Below are 18697 nucleotides of genomic sequence, written 5' to 3'. Positions count from 1 at the left end.
GAACAGCAGACCCTCTCCTGCTTGCATTTGCCCCATCTTTAGAAACCATTATTTTGTCACTGTAAAGATGGATCATTTTTGCTGGTAACGGTTCAGCTGCAGAGTCTCTATTAGTTAGGGTTCTTAAATATATAATTCCTCTCCTTTTCCTTTGTTTCCCCCCCACCGTCACAAAAACAGGAAAGCAAAATATATTCATATTCCGAATAGAAATCTGGAGGATATGCAAGGGTGAACTACCGCCTCAAGAAGGCTGTCAGGTGTGTAGCACTGGGCTGCATTTGAAGGTGCTCTTATGTTCATGTCAAGAAGAAATTTTATTAGACTAATTACACCTGTTTTGAAAATAAAACAGAAAAGTCAGGTTGAGTGCCAAGAGCTGTTCTCCAGGAAATGAGTGCAGGTCTGAGTTTAGAATGAGGATGTACCTAAAGAAATTTCACTCACCCATACTGGATCCTCACTCCCTTCTTCTGGAGTTTTAGCACTGCAGAGAAGGGGTTACAAGGCAGAATGAACTGGAAGAAGCCTGACACCATAGCCAAGCTATAAATGCAATCACTCAGGATGGTAAAGTGCCTTAAACTTTCAATAAACCTAAAGAAGTGACACCTGGGAGCAGAACAGATCTATCTCTAAAGGCATGGAGTTCTCAGCACTCAAAAAACACGTTTGACCTCTCTCTGCTCCCCGCCCCTTGGCACTTGCACTTTTATCTGTCTAAAGGTCCAGCTCCCGCCAAAGACAACCAGGGTCACCCTCACAGGCTTTAGCTAGGACACTCCCTTAAGAGAATAGAGATGTGTGACCAAACTCATCAGGAAGGAGGAGGGAAATGAATCAAAGTCTCCTGTCTTTTACCTATTATATTTTGCCCTGAATTTGATGTCATCAGTGTATATTGAGTTACATATAAATATTCTTACAGGACTGGGTTCCCAAGAGCATTTGGGCAATGATGTACTGAGTTTTCAGATCATGACCAAAGTTCAGGGCTGACAAGATCAAAATGGCCATGATGGTGACATTTGAAGCACATGTAGTAGCAGAGTTCTAAATGCACATTTTAACTGGTGCCAGCAGACAGGGTGAAAACATAATTCAATCTTGCTCTGACTAGGAATTGGAATTAATGGTGGATTGGCCAGCTCAGCTGACTATTCAATTAAACAATTCATTGTAAGCAACTGACTTAATTCTCTCTCTGGTGTGATCTGTGTTGTACTGAAGTAATTATGGAAAACCTGTGGTATAGCTGAGAACAAGATTTGGTATTTGACAGTTATGAGGTGATGACAATTAGACAAATTTCTTCGTTTTCTTAAATGAATAAGGAATTTTCATGTCATAGGTTGGAACCATGGATGTGTCCCTTCCTTTATAAAGTATGTGGAGTCACTTTAATCACTGTTTATAGAAGTCCTATCATTCCATCCCTATTTCCTGTCTATCACATATTTGCCACTGCAAATTAAAATAGTACGTTTCTGGCACCACAGGATTCCTAAGCATTAAATAGTTTTTCCTCTGGAAAATTATCAAATAACATTAATGAAACTTTTCTCACCATATAGGTATTATAAATACTAGGAATGATCTGGTAGTAAAACAGTGATTTTTAATACAGTGTGGAGTCCTTTAAGGACACATAGTCATGAAACACTATAAAGAGAACAGAGAGGTTTTGAGCTGTACAGTGTGTTATTTTAAGAAAAATAACAGAGTTATGCAGAACATCCAAAATTAGAATGATCAAAAAGGCATGCCCTTCCATAACCCTCATGCTGTCCTGCTTGTGCTGTTATTTTGAAAGTAAACCTTTCACTGGCATTCATGACCTTTAAAAAGGAAATGCATTGGGCTTTTCTTCCTCCTGTAGTCCCAGTGTCCTTATCATATATGGAGGCCAGAGAGATGTCTGTTCTCCTCCTATCTCTTTGTTATCTTAAAGGGTAGCTAAGGGCCACCTTCAACTTGGTTCTTCAATCCAGTCAGCTGCATTGCATTAGCATTTAATTGCATGTACTTCAAAATTGCTTGTTCTGGGCATTGCAGGTACCTCAAAAAAGAACATACCATGTAAAATCTGCACACATGCTTGAGGAGGATTGTATGGGAGAGATTTCATAGAAAGTTTCCAAAATACATTAGTTTTTAGTGAAAGTCTAGTTTTTCTTAAACACAGAGGGGTATTATTAGTCCCCAGCACAGAATGGTATTCTTGACTGATCATATGAAACATCTGCAAGGAAGTAATTTAAGATACCTTCCTCTCTGTCTTTGCTCTTTACCTGTGATGCCAAACTAGAATCTTCTCCTTGACTGAACAGCAAAAAAAAAAACAAACACTTTCCCTCTTCGATCCCCAAAATGAATCCTGCATATTGCCTTTAATTATTTTTTTGATTTCCAGAACATTTTAAAAATAAGCATTAGTTTGTTGCCACAACTACAGAAAATCTGAAATTTAAAGCAAATGTTTATCTTGCTTCTGTGATTTTCATCAACTGGAAAACAGATTTCTATAGTAAATACAGGAAAAAATTCTTGAGATTAATTATTTTAAGCTGAAACAGATATAAAATGCCAATTTTACTGAATTCAATAAACTAGGATATGGCACGGGAATGACAGCTCAAACTTAGCCAAGTGTCATCAGCAGATACTGAAACAGAGACTAGAGCTACAAACAAACAAAAAATTATTTTTTGCCAAAGGGGAAAAAAAAAAGAAAGAGTGAGAAGAAACTCAATATAGTATGAAATCTGAGATTCTGAACATTTCCCAAACCAGTCTCGTACTAATCCTTCGTGGTGGGTGACTACAAAGACTTGAACTGGATATTAACTCAGTTCAGATTTTCATCACAAGAAAAAGGAAACCAAGAAACCCCGTCAAACCACTGCAACTCTACACCACGACGACACGAGTAAGAATGGCCAGCCAGCAATATAAAATAAAATTTTGTAAAAAAACACCTTATACATTAATATAACTCTCTCTATCAATCCCTGCCCACATCCCCATGACCTCACCCCTGGTCATTCTATCCAGGAATTTTTCCCGGGGAAAAAAAGCAAGTATTACATATAAAAACCAGGAAAACTTGATAGAAATTATTGCTGTGTTTTGGGAGGAGTAGCAGGTCAGGCTGTGGTCTGGGCAGGGTGACATTACCCACTGAATTCTGTTACAACTTACTCTCCTAATCATATTCAGTGCCTTCCACTGGATGCCTACTCATGTATTTTTAAGTAGCAAACAAATTAGTGAAAATCTCCACTTCAAGTCATTAGAGTAAATCCCGAGTCCCAATCATATACCTACAGAATCCAGTGCTATCTGTCATATCTGGTGATACTCTTTACCTATGGCTGAAGTTCAGGTGGGGTTTGCTTTCTGTGGGACATGAAAAAATCAGTTAATGTATTTGGAATCTAAGGTCATTAATTAGTATTTCCATTTTTCCGGCAGAGGAAAGAAGAGTTGGTCAGCACCATTCCTCTGATGCATGTGACAACTTCTGTAGCATCCTGACAAAATGCTGCCTACAGACATACAAAATTATTCTGGAAATCTTGGTGACTTCATATTGTGAGTTCAGCACTATACAGGAAAACTGTTTGATATAACATTCATGCTAGTGTGATTCCCTGCTGTGGTGCTGTGGAAAAAATATTTTCCTGCACATTTATAAATGAATGGGTTTAATTTCTGGTGAACTTATGAGCACATTTTTGTCATCTTGCTCTTCTAGGTTCACTACAATTTTCTTGAATTCCTATCAAAGGACAATAGTTTTGGACAAATACAGGATGATCTTCATAGCTTCAGAAATCTGCACTAAGGAACTGACCCAGAGTGGGCTGGTGTCTACCAGATGGTTCAAACAATTTCTGGTGTTCCTTAGAAGCTGACAGATGTTCTAAAGACAGGTCATCCCTTCCTTTTCCCCCTCCTGATATTGTTTTCATTACATATATACTCTAAATAATTTTAAGAAAAAGAAGACAGGTAGAAAAATAATATGCTAACTGAAAGTACTGCATGACAGACAGCCCATTTTCAAATAGTACTTTCAAATCATTTTTACCTGGAGCAAAAGTAGCAAGCTGAAACACTTGATGCTTTAGAAAGCAGCACAGAGAAACGACTAAACCTGAAACTACATTCTAAAATGATCTCCCTGGATATCTTTAGAGTGTGTATAAGTTTGGATTAAATCCAGTGTATTGTGTATTGGTAAGAGCACATACTCTTTCCAATTCACAAAGTCTTTAGTGGCAGATCCAGCATAGAGCCCTTCACAAAACAGAAGGTCTTTCATCACTGAAAAAAGAGCCCAACAATTACACTGCAAGCTTAAACAGGGATAACTGAAGTATAAGTGACTTTTGCACAGTCACAAACATCAACAAACTAGTGAAGAGGAAGGCTGGAAGTCATTTTGTCCCTCCCAGCCAAAACACTTGTGGTTTTTCAGAGGGGCTGCTGTCAGAACAAGCTGCTCCCCAAAAAGGGGCAAAACCACATGCTTCCATCCCTGAGACTAGCTCAGCTGTTAGAGAATGGTGCTAATAACACCAAAGCTGTGGGCTTGATCCCCATATGGGACACTCAGGAGCTGGACTTGAAGATTCCTTCCAACCCAGAATATTCTGTGATTCATTCTGGGATTCCAGAGCCACCCCACCTGCTCCTCCATTCTAGGAAGACCACCTTTCAAAGTTCCTTCTTGCAGAGAAATTAGGTGATTTCTGTTCTTCATCAGGCCTCCAGACAGAGTACTGCGTGGGTAATGTCTACTTGCTCTGCACTAGTTCTCCTTCTAGCACTGAAAATGCACGACCCTTCTTACAGCCCTGCTTTCAATTTCAAATCAGTTGTACCTGTTGCAAATTCATTAGCAAAAGGGGATATTATCAATGTAGGAGACTCAGTTTACCTTGTAGGTTTTTGTAATTAAATAAATCTTCCAATTCAGTAACATTTATATTTTTCAGTGTCCTCTAAATTCTAATTACTATGCTAATTACCATATGCAGATGAAAAGTTAGGTGTTTCCAGGTTTAGAGTTTTTGAAGATTGGCAAGGGGAAAACAGGTTTTCTCCTTTAAATCAGATGAATTCATGCACACCCACAAAGTAGAAGGAAAAATGTGTCTGCATTTTAGATGTCATAGTAGAGGAGAGAGGGAAGAAAAATTAAAAATAGGGTGTTTCATCCTTCATTCAAATAGTTAATAATGGGGGGGGAGTGGTTTCTAGCATAAAAAGCAGGAAATAAAGAATGAAAGTTTTAAAAAGGGGTAATTATTCACATAATTTCTTCCCATAACCTCCAGAGCAGAAAAATATTTTCTTTTACTATATGATTTCTTAGTTTAATTACTGCCAATGACATTAGAAGTTTTTACAGTACATTAAGCATTGTTGGTTTAGAAGGAAATTTATGCATTTTGCTTATCAAGAGCAGAGTAATGCTCAAATAAAAGTATTTGTTTTACAAAAGCAAGTCAAAAAGGTATTAAGTTTGGAAGGAACTAAACCAAATATTAAGTAACATTTTTAATTGGATCAGTAGCATTTTAGAAGCCAAGCAAGAAGGACTAGTCCCTGCCATATACATAAACAAAAACCAGATATCCAGCATGCAGCTCAATGTGTGTTTTAAATAACCGCTGAGTACTAACTTAGGCCTCTTCACTGAATAAAAATCTGAATATCACCCATAAAATGCCATTCTATCCGCAGCAATGGAAAGCTGCAGTCTCAGTTTCAGGATATCAGTTTTTCAGCAGAAAAAAGATAATCCCAAGTAATTTTTTTTCCAGATTTATTTCTTTCTTTTTAAAGACTTTCCGTTATTTGCGTCTATCTAATTCTTTCTTGTCCAAGATGATGTTCATTCCTTTTCGGTGGTCTTCTAGGACAGAAAACTAGAATGAGGAAAACTACTGCACTCGAGAAGAAAACCACTGTTTGGTTTTAACAGGTGTTCTATTTTTAAAAATAGGTTGGGGTATAAAATTAGTCCATCAAACAAATGAAAAATCTGTAGCAGTCTCACAGCACTTATAAGGTCTGTTTGAAGGAGCAGTTTGTTTCATTGCATGAGTTGCTACTGAGGAACATACATTAGTGCTCGAAAGCTATGGCTCATTTTTTGCCAGCTAATGTTTCCTTACACAGTGTTACCTGATTAGTGTCCTTAAACCACAGCCATAAAAAAACCCTATTACCTTATGCAGCCTTTACGGCTTTTATTTCTCATGGTGCTGTTCTGCTGATGTGCCTAGCAGAATGAAGTTATTCATCCAGACAGACATTTTTCTGCATCATTGTGTCCTTGCAATTTCAAAGATTAGAAACAACTTAAGCATTCTCTGGGGTAATCCATACTCTTCTGCCTCTGTATTTTAGGCTTATCTTGTGTTGCTATCATGATTCATCCCCTTGTGCTTCTCCCATTCTAAATCCTCTATATCTGTTTGTCACTACTAGAAATAGCACTTTAAAGACATGACACTATGTTTATCTGTGAGATGCACATAATGGCTTTCAGATCACCAGTATCTGCTCTGCATCCAGATAGTCTGAAGGCAAGGTTCTTATTGATGAGCTTGTTTGAAAGAATCAAAACCAATCAAAAAACAAACAAACCAACAACAAACCCCCATAACCAACTAAAAATGAAAAAACTTTCCACAACACCAAACCTCACTAAGATTCAAAGATTCAAACTAACTCCTGGTCAAAATCTCTGCATTAAAGATGCCAAAATGTTACTAGGAATGTAACTCAGTGCTGCTATTCTGCATCTAAAACTCCCATTCTCAATAGCATTCACCATTAAAGAAGCTGGTCCTAAACATAAAAAGGCAACTGACATTTACATAAAGACTTCTCTCAGCTTCTGCGCTGTTTGAATTAGATATGTTACCTTCAGATTCCCACAGGTTACAACCTGTTTCTGTGACAACTTTGCCATTACTGTTGTGGTTTTATTTTTCTATTTCAAAAAAAAAGGAAAATTCCTCTACATTTTATTTCATTATACTTGAGAGCAAATCAAATGGAAATAACGGCTTTAAATAATACTCTAGGAAAATACATACACTGAGTGACTATATTTATGCTATATACATAAATATAGCATATATATTTATGCTATATTTATTTTTATATATATATAAATACGGCTCTTAGCAACAGAAGCAATAACACTTGAAGCAAAATAAACACAATCTCTCTCTTTTTGGTTTTGGTTGTTGTGCCAGTATTTTTTATAATGTTGAGGTGAATAATTGAAAATTCATTTCACAAATATTTAATTTGTGAAATAAGACGGTAGTAGATCTGTACTCCAACCAGACTCAGATTATACCTTTCTCTGCTTGCAAGTATCTCAGCAATGTGGGATAAGGATAACATGTCAGCAAAAGAATCATCTTCTTGATACCTCAAGAAAGATATTAGTTCTGTTACAAATTCCTGTTATACTGAATCGTGTTAGAGCTCTCCCAGCAATAAATTACACAAAGTGAAAACAAATAAACTCCAGATGACTGCAAAAGTGTATCATTTGAAGGAAAAATAAAGCCAAGAGGTAAAATCTAAGAATGAAGTTTGAAATTCAAGCTCTACTTTTTACTGTCAAATTACTAAGCAATCCTTTAAAAATGTTTTTTCTCTGTGCTCATTATTGAGGACTGGGTTTTAAAATAATGTGTACTGCTTTTGGTCACCTACTATGATTTTGAACACACGTGTTCTTATTTATATATTTCTGACAATGTCTGAGAGAAAGAATTTGTTGTATACACGTCCTTAATCAATAATACATTAATGTTTATCATCTTCAGAAAAAAAGTCTGTAACTAAAGGCTGTGGCTGGCTCTTACCTATATGACAAACCGGACTTCTGAACTAACCAGACCAAAACCTACAAGTGATTGCAATCCCGAGTAACACTCTGCAGTTTGAGCAAAATACCACTACAAATGTAGAGCTTATGGGGTTCTTTTTTTGTGTTTGGAAGACTCTTCTACTTCTCACTTAAAGCAAAAAGTGGTATTCCAGGTGTTTAACACGTAACTGTCAAAATAGATGTCCAAATAATCTACTAAATTTGGGTCAGTATAAGTCACAAAAAAATAAACCCACATATCCCAAGCAAAAAATATGGCAAGTGGTTTTCACGGCAATGCCTGGCATACACTTTCTATTAGCAGAGGATTCTTTGTGGGTTAAATATAATGAAATAAACCTAATAACTGGTGCCAAACTAAATGGAGCTGCAACATTAAGCTAAGAAGTTCAAGAAACAAGCTATTTTAATCTCCTTTGGCAGAACCCATCAGCTGCTCCCAAAGCAAACAGAATCTACAACTTACCCAGAAACTGGGCTGAATTTGTGGTAGATCATTCCTTCCTATGAAAAAACTTGCACAAAGCTGCCAGATAGAGCGGGGCAGAAAGTCCTTTCCACTAGTTGGTTCAGTGAGGGGTGGGAGCAGAAGGCTGTCACAGGGCGGAAGCGCAGCCCAGGTACCCTGGTGGGAGCAGGAGCTGGAGAGGGGCAGCTAGAGCTGCCTGCTGGCTCTCTGCCCTATCTGCTTACCATTTGTAGCCTCTCCATATGGGCCCTGAGCATTCTGCAGAGGACCCTGCACTTCAGAGAGATGCATCTTGAAGAAATACTGAATCATAAGATGAATAACTCTCCTTCTGCAAAGAAATGGACACCTGTCCCAATTCTTCCCCTACCTCTGCATTCTGCTCCTATAAAAGTGTGCAGGAGGGGATTTTTCTCTTCCAATATTTGAAACATACCCTTGCATTCAATCACTCATTTCACATGACAGTTCTGATCGTTGTGATACATTAATGACCAACATGAAAAATGCTATTGGTGTCTATAACAATGCAAACAACAGATAAACAATTGAGTCCATCCTATTACTGATGCAGGTAGTTAGCCTCACTGTTGTTATATACTACACAACATGAACTTTTTGTTTTCTTTTTTTCCACAAGAGAATCAGGAACTTTTTTTAACACCTCTTAAATATTACTGTTTCTGGACTAATCATATACATAGATAAATAGAGAAAAACCTGTGTAATCCTAAACACAATACAGTTAGAAGGAAAAAAACCAATGGCCCTGGTAATTCTTCTCCTGATATAGCACAGGTTGGTGGGTTGGAGCAGACTTCAGTAGAGAAATGAAATACATTGATTTGCCTATGACACAGCTCCTCTCTATATTTCAGCAATGGCCCAGTGACTCTTGCTGAAACTGCACTGATAAAGTTAGTGAAGCCCGTAACAAGATTCTGGTAGGACTTATATATGCGAAATTCACAGCAGATTATGCTTTGTTTCTAGCCTTACTGGGAAATTCTGGTTAAACCATATGGTATTAGCACCAGTATCTAAAAACCAGACTATAGGTATTTATAGCATAAATAGACTGCTTGTCAATGCATACGATTATTATCCTTTTATCAGTTAAATGTGTATCTGATTAGTGCCTTTTCTTAATACAAAAGCATATATATATTGCACTTCTAAAAAGTTAACCATAAAAGAATTTTACTTAACTTACCAATTGTTGAAGCTGGAAGGAGTCTTGCCCTAAACTCTACCTGTTCTCAAGTTTGTAATATCTGTGTCTCTCTCCCTCTTTCTCCCTCCCCCCGTGCAGAGATTGCAGTAAACTTAAAAAACTAGCAGGGACAATGTTTCAAATGACTTAAGAAAGAGAACAGGAACAATCATTTCGTTCTCTTTTTTTCAGATGAGTACAGTACCTTCAGAAAGAAGGAAGGAAGGGAGGGGAGAGGAAGTCAACAACCCTTTGCTTTCCTGCAAAAAAATAAGGAAACAGCAGATAGCAATCTCGTTTTCTCTCAAACAAAATGTTTGGAAAAATAAATATGTCCAGTCCAAAAGGAATTCCTCAAGTGTTATATCTGCATTATTGGCTTCATAAAACCTCCTTTACGGCTCGTTATGTGCAACTACATGAAATGAATTTCCAAAATAGTGGGTAAGAATAAGACAACCATCTCTTATGCAGAACAATTAGCCATAAGCTTGTATAGATAATGAAGGTTTATACTCTGGAGAAAAACGGGCTGTAGATGAATACACAGATCTTGTTTCCATGGTGATATAGGTAAAAAAACGCCTAAACCCCCTCTTTACTCTGACCACAGGAAAATATCACATTGGATGTTTATAAAATGCTGTGGGAAAAAAAGGGGAGGGGTGAAAGGGAGAGAAAAATGTTAAGACTCATAGCTTGATATTGGAGGTACAGCAACAAGTAATTTATCTCAAAGAATTATAGAGGACATCCTGATCTATTCAAACAAAACCAATGTGCTATGTTCTAGAACAGATTTCATACCTTATTTTGTTTCTTTCTTTCCCCATTAAACTTATTTTGACAAACAGATACTGGCCAGCTGCCTGGAATTATACTTGGGATAAGTTTAGTTTGTTGTGCTCCACTGTGTTTTTGTTTGCTTGTATCTTTTCCCCTAACTTTATCTATCATCTGAAGGTCACTTACAGTGATTAGATGCTCCCTTTTTTTTCCCGTTAACTTTTTTTATTCTAACATTCTTGCCAGTAAACACCTTCACACTGTCACGAAGTCATGTTATGTTTTTAGTTAGTGTGGTAGTGCAGTACTGAAGATGGAGCTACTTCTCTACAACCAGTTCAGGTTGAGTTCTGTGAAAGACAAAAAAAAAGCCTTTTCAAGTAGCCTTATCATATACACTCTGCATCCAGACTTTGTCCTGGGAGTAATAGCTAGATCAGTGCTGCTGAAATTTAGTGGAAGGACAAGTTGTTACCTTATTCTTTTATTATAGAATAATAAATATTGACAGGCTGTAAACCAATGTAGGAAGTAGCTCTTTAGCACCTGTGTTCCTTCATGTAGTTACTGGTACTATTTCCGGAAGATATATAGCAATTATTTGGCTAGATAATAAGCAATTTTCTGGGGTTTATTCTAATATTCAGAATCTGAAATCTTTGATAATGGGTATCAGTACTTGGCAGAGCAGTGCAGGTGCTGTGACCAATCTCTGGCCTTACCACATCACCAGGGTTTTCTGAAATGGGTAAAAGTATAACAGGAGGCTGAATTTTAAAAGCAAAAGAATGCAATGCACTTCGGTTGTATATTGCAAATGAAGTCCTTAATTCTCCCTTGGAAGTGGAGGTCCTAATCAAATAGATCTCCTATGCATGCTGAGCATGAGGAAAGTGAAGAGGCATGGAAAGCCACCAAAGTAGTGTATTGTCCTGCGGGGTCAGTCTAACAGCTCAAAACTTGTCATTGTGTTTTGAAATTGTTTTTCAAGATCTTGAAGATATTTGCAGCTTCCAGGCCTTTTTAGCTAGTTTAATTTATTTATTTGCCAGGCACAACAGGTTAATGAGACCCTGAAGACTGCCATTATGTAACATTTTGTGTCTCTCCATTGGGAATCCATTGCAGAAGTGTAGCTGAAAACCTATACTAATCAAGTTAGGATCATTCTTAAGTAAGTCACTGAGGGTATGTGATAGTCTTTGAAGTCCTCTATGAAGCACGTAGTTGTCACAGCAGTACTTCTTCAAAGGGTAGCTTTCCCTTTCTTGAGGACTGCAAAACTAAGCAGATGGACACAAATATCTACAAAGCTTCTTGTCCTTCCACTAAATTTCAGCAGCATTGATCTAGCTATTACTCCCAGGGCAAAGTCTGGATGCAGAGTGTATATGATAAGGCCATTTGAAAAGGCTTTTTTTTTTTTGTCTTTCACAGAACTCAACCTGAACTGGTTGTAGAGAAGTAGCTCCATCTTCAGTACTGCACTAGCACACTAACAACAGGCTATAAGACTTGGCTATTCTGATTGAAGGAGACTGTGGGAACCCCTTACTTCAGCGAGGACATCAGGAGATGTAAGGTCTTCTTTCACTTAACGCTACCTTGGGTCTCATTGTCAGCAGCCTTTCCACTATTCAAGAGGTCAGGACTTAATTGCCCAGCCAAGTCTGGGTAAAGTAATATTGCTTCCCAGCATGCAGCCACTGAAACTCTTGACCTGTTCTTACTTTTGTCAATTTCTCCCAACTGCTGCCAGAAAATCACAACCCAAGGAGGAAGAGGCACTGAAACTGTGATTTTCATGCCAGAAAAATACCTTGCAAGGTCATGCCTGTGCAATTACTGCGGAGGAAAAAAAAAAAAGCATGACCAAAACCAATGGAACCTAGAGTCATGCAAATCATGTAATAAGAGATTAAATTATGATATTTAGCCAAGTTTTAGGGGACAAGTTAATCTGCTTTTCAGAATATATTTCTGGAAGAAGTGTTTGTCTTTTTTTTTTACCTTTTCTCAGTCTACTGTTACCAAAATGAAGGCACTGATACAAAGTCAGACAGATACAGTGCCAGCCTCAATGCAGTTTGATGAACAACATCACGTGTAAGTATTTCCTGGGTCCAATACATAATGTCTTGTAAGGAGTGGCCACGAAAAAAAACATTCTTGTGTTCATGGTCTCAGTAAGTATTGAGGACCTGGAGGATTCCTCTAATAGCACTCTATATGATCAGACTAGATCTTCAATCAGACTGACATCTGAGAAGTTAAGGTCCTTATTTCTTTTTTTTTCCTTCTTTCTTACTCCTTTTACTTCAGTAGGGAATAGATTGTGTTTCACAATCTCTTTCCAATGACAGCAGAGATGCTTTCTATTTTTCCTATTTCCTTATTTTGATGCTTTCAAAATAAGAATGAAATAAACAACTTCAGCACGCTAAAAACAATGAGCATCTATCCAGCATAATAGGAGAGAACACAGAGGTAACTGCATCAGCAATAGTATTCCACTTTATCCTGAGAAAAAGAAACAGAGGCAAACCCCAGAAATATTTACTGGTTTTCTTGATTGCTTTAGGACAATAACTATATATATCTGAACTGTCTGTGAAAAAATACGATTAATATCTTCCTTCCGGTCCACAGTATACCTGTGGCATTTTAGCTGAGTAAAAATAATACAGTTCTCAATCAGAGACAAAAAACCTGAAGGACACATAATTGTTTTTCATAAGTCACTCTCATCTGTGCTTTTCCTGGTTTCTTTTCTGTATTGCCTGTTTACCATAGATCATTCAGAAACAAGCTGGCAGAATACTAATGGGACCAGAGACAACCAGAGCCGAGCCTAAAGAACTCTCCTCTTCTGTTCTGCAGTGTGTGGAGAACACAGCCCTAGATGTCAATGTAAGGTTATGTTTTGCAACTTACTGTATTGCAACACAATAAGCCTGTGTACACTGATAAGTATTTTGTTCAGTTTCTCAGGCTATAAAATATTAGAATGTTAGATGTTCCAAAGGTTTTACGCTACTGCCTGTCTTTCATGATTATAGTATGATCAGAGTATTCTCATGAGTATCTGCTTGTACAGCCAAATTTATTATTCTTGAATCTACTTTTTTTTTTTACTTTTGAGACAGGTAGTACCTAACCATCACTTTAACGAACTATTAGCGTTTGCAGACTATAACCTTTGGACCAACCACATTTGTCAATTGTTTTGGGGAGAGAAATGTGGGAATTTTTATCAAAGAGAGGAGCATTCCTGGCAATAACACCTTATTATAATTTCAAGTGGCCTTTATAACTTATCCTGGGCCAAGCTCATTTCTGGTAAATGGTATTGGCTGCAGTCTTTAAGGACATGCTTTTCCTGTACCCTGTATGCAATCATCACAACTACCTTTACTAAAACAATACCATCAAAAGCTATTTTAAAGTATGATGGTATGATTAAGAGGATGTGTTTTCATCTTTTGACATACATAAAGTTATGAAAGAAGGATTGTGAGCCCTGTTCAGGTCAGAGGTGGACAAGAACTTGGCTTTAGTCAGTACCTTTGAATTTGATGTCACATTGAAGATCTGTAACATATGGAAAACTGCCGAAGTATACACCAAGTTTTTTGGTGGTTTCTCAAAATGGTAATTTGACAGCAGTAAAGGCTGCAGTTTTATGTCTACTTAGACTGGGTAATAAATCCAGCATTTGTTCTAGTCTGTCTTGGCTATCTTGCTCAATTAAGTGTGTTCATGTGTTCTAATGTCTAATAAGTGTACTGTAGCACGTGAAATTACTTAATACACTTACAGGTGAAGGCTGGGCATCTAGTGTTGTAAAATGTGTAACTCTTCAGGAAAAGGCAGGTTTGCATATTCTTGTTGTGCGGTGATGTTTCTTACTTTGCTAGCTCTGATAATATAACTATTTCTTCTGTAAACCTGATATTCTATTTCAAGATTAATTAGAAATTAATGTGAATTTATGTGGGTTTTTTTTTTTAAATCAGTGTCCAATTGCTGTCATTTTCATTTCAGACCCTTTTCATTTCAGGCCCTTCCTGGGAGCAAAATAGTAGTGCACTTCTGATTTACAGCTGCTAGGCTGTAGAGACAAGAAACCTTCTGGGAAATCTGTACTCCATACCCATGTGAATGTTGATAAATTGTGTCTCTAATGGTTTTTTAAAGTCTCAGAGAGGGGGAGGTGGAGGGAGAGAGAAAGAAAATGAGAAAAAAGGAAGGGAAGAAGGAAGGAAGGAAGAAAGGAAGGAAGGAAGGAAGATTCCTTCTAGTTAGAGTTTGAGAGTGTTTGTTTTTTTATTTTGGGTTTGGTTTTGGGTTTGGACTTTCGCAGAGGTTAGTGTCAGAGGAAGAATGCCAAAAGGCATCATGGGAAATGTAGTTCCTGATTCTCTATTGCACATGCTCTGTGGAATACTCATATGTGATTGGTTGAACATCATTTGTTGCTTTTTAAACTGCGTATATAAGATGTTGTTGTTTTCTGATTCGGACACTTGTCAACCCAAGCATCAGGGTCTGTGCCCACAGTGCCATCAAATGGTACCCTGCAACAAGGATATTAAGTAAGAGACATCAGGTGGATGTCTACCAGTGGCACCCCTGGCTGAACTAAAAGAAGAAAGGAGTTGCTAAAAAGAATTGCACGCATAGTCCTTGGAGTCAGTAGGAAGGAATCCTGCATTAAGAGAATCAAGTTACAAAGAGAAAATATGGCTTCAGTGATTGGATTCCAGGTAAGCAGCCAAGATGGGGAAGAGTGCTTCACGAGAATTAGGGAAAAATGCTGAAGACTTAAGCTTAATACTTAAAAAGTACTTGCAAGAAATCAAGGAAGCCAAATTAGTCGAGCTATTAAAATGGATTAACAGAGCTGTACCGGGGTTCCCGCTGGCCAGGACTCTAAGCGTGACTACTTGGCAAAAAATTGGAAAGACTTTAAGAGACAGAGCAATACTGGGAGACATGGAGACATTTAGAAACCTTACTACCTGGATGGAGGTCATGGAAGCATTAAAGAGCGCACAGAGGAGAGCCAGTCCCTCCATGGAAATAGACCCTAACCCTCCTGTTCCCCCTACAAACCTGACAGCCATAGAATTCTCCTAGAGACCAGGCACAGAGATCGGAGTGGGGGGAACTGCTGGGAATACAGGAGGAAAGAATATGGGAAGAAGGCATATTCTCGGAGTCGGTAGTGTATTCCCACAGCCAAGGATGGGAGGGGGATGTCATGGGCAGTAGCTATGTGCCGAGTTTTCATGGGCGTGCGGGACCTAGGAAGCAAACGCGTAATTCAAACTGCGTTACCGGTGAGTGGTTCCCAGATTCCTGTCGTGAAATGGAGGGACACATGCAGGATGAACTTGGCCACAGGGCTGAGGCAGAGCTGCGGCCACGTGGCAACTGCATGGTTGACTGGGGGCTGCCATTTTGTCCTAGCCACATGACGGAAGAGAGTCCTTCTCTTCCAGTCCAGTGGCCATTTTCTTGCATGCCCATATCGGAGATTGGATGCCTCGGTCTGGTAGGGCGTGAGATAATGGAAGATGCTGGAGAGGGGTCAGCTATAGTCCCTCAGATTGAGAACAGAGGCGCGGGTGCAAATGTTTCCGTAAGCAAATGGGAAAAGTGTCGGGAGGAGGCATTACAAGTGGGGGACTGGGAAGTGATAAACGCATGTCCTGTAATATATCAGCCGCAACAAAACCCTCAGTTCCATAGCTTGCCGTATGATGTGACGAAGGAACTGGGGCAAATAGTTAAAGAAAATGGTGTCTCCTTCCCCCATATGTTTTCTTACTTGGAAACCTCAATTGGAAGATTCTCTTCATGATTGGAAGACGCTCTTAAAAATGGTCCTAACAGTGATTCAATACAGCGTTTGGCTTACAGACTTTAAGGAGAGTTGTGCGGCTTACGTTAATAATCAGAGCAGTTTACAGGCTGAAGTGACTTGTGCTCATTTGGTGGGAGAAGGAGCTTTCACAGCACATGGTTCCTAGGTTCATTATCCACGAGAAATTTATGAGGTTATCACGATATTGGTATTGAGAGCAGTAAGAAAGCTTCCCAGCACAGACAAAGACAGTAATCTGTCCTTTGCTAAGGTCCTACAAGGACCTACAGAATCCTATATGCAGTTTCTTGACAAATAGCAGGCTTCTCTAAGCAGACAAATCAAAAACGAAGAAGCCAGAGAGTTGCTTTTTAGGCAGCTTGCCTAAAAATACCAACACAGACTGTCGGTGGACGCTGCAATCTATCGCTAAGCAAGAAATCTGCACGATTGCCAAAATGGTACGAGCCTGCCAGAACGTGAGGTCTGTCGACCACCACATGGTTTCTCTAGCTATGGATTTAGCAGCCCAGCTACTGGTATATGAAGGGGTGAAAGGGAATAGCGGCTGCTTCCGATGTGGAGCAACCGATCACCTTGCTAAAAACTGCCCCAGAAAACCCCCTTCGACAACTTGCCATAGCTGCAGCAAAGGGAAGCACTGGGATAGAGAGGGTTGATTTAAAGTCTACTGTAGAAGGCAGCCTGCATTTCTAGGAAACAGGGGCGCTGCGTGCCCCTGCGAATCAAACAAGTTCAGCGTTAAACAATCAGTTCGTGACTGACCCGCAGCCACCATGGGCAGCGCTGGCCTGGACTTGACCTCCAAACAGCCAATGACCATAACATCCACTGCCGTGGCATTAATACCTACTGGAGTGTGGGGACCCTTGGGACCAGGGGTCCATGGCTTACTAATTGCCCATTCTTCAACCACAAGGATGGGTTTGTTTGTTTTGCCTGGAGTAGTTGATTCTGACTCTGAAAGTGAAATTCAAATTATGGCTTGGACTGCTGTACCACCTTTTTTATCCCTGAAGGACAGAGGCTTGCCCAACTAATTCCCTTTTACAGTGTGATTCCCCAGGAAAAGGCCAGGAGGGGCTCAGGGGCTTTTGGAAGCATAGGCGAGCCACAAATTTTAGGCTAAGACTATTACTGCTTCTCAGCCTATGCTGGTTTGTCAAACAGATGGGCGTAGGTTTGAGGACTTGATGGACACTGGTGCAAACGTTTCTATTATTAAGGACACAGAATGGCCTTGCAATTGGCCCACAATCTTCCCTGCTTCTACTATTCTGGGGGTAGGAAGTATGCAGAGGCCTAGGCAGAGTGCACATTTGCTTGCAGAGATAGGACCAGAGGGACAGACTGCCAGGGTTGCACCCGTCATAGCTCCTATCCTGTGTACCTTGTGGGGAAGGGATGTCTTAGGTCATTTTGGCACCACCCTGCAGATTGTGACGAGGAGAGATCAGGTTTTTCAATAGAGGTTGTTGGTCAACCATTCCAGGAACTTATCAAATTAAAGTGGAAGACAGAGGATCCAATTTGGATAGACCAATGGCCCATAAAGATGGAACGGCTAGTCCACCTGTGAGGCCTGGTACAGGACCAGCTGGATGCTGGGCACATAATACCAATTTCTAGCCCATGGAACACTCCTGTGTTCTGCATCCCTAAGAAAAGTGGCAAGTAGCATATGCTACAAGATCTCAGGGCAATCAACAAAGCTATTGAACCAATGGGAGCATTGAAGCCAGGGCTACCTTCACCTGCTATGCTTCCTGCGGGATGGCCAATGCTGGTAATTGACTTGAAGGACTGCTTCTTTACTACCTTTCTGCACCCGGGTGATGCTCCTCGCTTCACCTTCTCAATTCCATCCCTTAATCATGCAGAACTTGTGCAGAGGTACCACTGGGTGGTGTTGCCACAAGGCATGAAGAACAGTCCAATAATATGTCAGTTGTATTGAATGTCATACAGCCCATTTGAAAGCTTTGTCCCTCAGCTATCATATATCACTATGTGGATGACATCCTGATACCTGCAGCCCGAGAGACTGAGTTACAATCTGTTAAGACTGCCTTAACTACTGTCATTCTAGAAGCAGGGTTGCAGATTGCACCAGAAAAGATCCAGCAAACTCAACCCTGGGCCTACCTCGGATGGAGGATTACGCATCAGGAGATCATGCCACAGCCACTGACTTTAAAGGTAATGGACACTTTAACACTAAATGACTTACAGCGACTTCTGGGAGCCATTAATTGGCTGAGACCTATTTTGGGAATTACAACAGAGGAACTGCACCCATTCTTTGAATTTCTTAAAGGCGACTCAGACTTAAACTCTCTTTGATCCCTAAGTACAGAAGCGAAATAGGCTCTGAAAATATATACCCAGGCTATTGAGAACAGGCAGGGC

At 39.4% G+C, this 18697-nt stretch overlaps 1 protein-coding gene across 5 annotated transcripts in view; it reads right to left on the bottom strand.

Annotated features, from left to right (window-relative positions):
- The window catches only part of ZNF366 (zinc finger protein 366), a 55737-nt gene that overhangs the window by 28146 nt on the left and 8894 nt on the right, over positions 1-18697 (bottom strand). For 2 of the 5 annotated variants that reach the window (XM_064642683.1, XM_064642688.1), the window contains exon 1: positions 9613-9770. The exons of 1 other annotated variant lie outside the window; for it this stretch is intronic. The gene's annotated coding sequence lies outside the window, so the exon portion shown is untranslated. Of the gene's footprint in view, positions 1-8396; positions 8679-9612; positions 9771-18697 lie in introns of those variants that run through there. 2 more of the 5 variants (XM_064642689.1, XM_064642684.1) reach the window with 2 other exon arrangements.

Source organism: Pseudopipra pipra, chromosome Z, assembly GCF_036250125.1.
Source record: "Pseudopipra pipra isolate bDixPip1 chromosome Z, bDixPip1.hap1, whole genome shotgun sequence".
Taxonomy (NCBI): Eukaryota; Metazoa; Chordata; class Aves; order Passeriformes; family Pipridae; genus Pseudopipra; species Pseudopipra pipra.
Note: the sequence above shows the minus strand (reverse complement) of the source record. Positions and strands in the feature narration are given on the sequence as shown.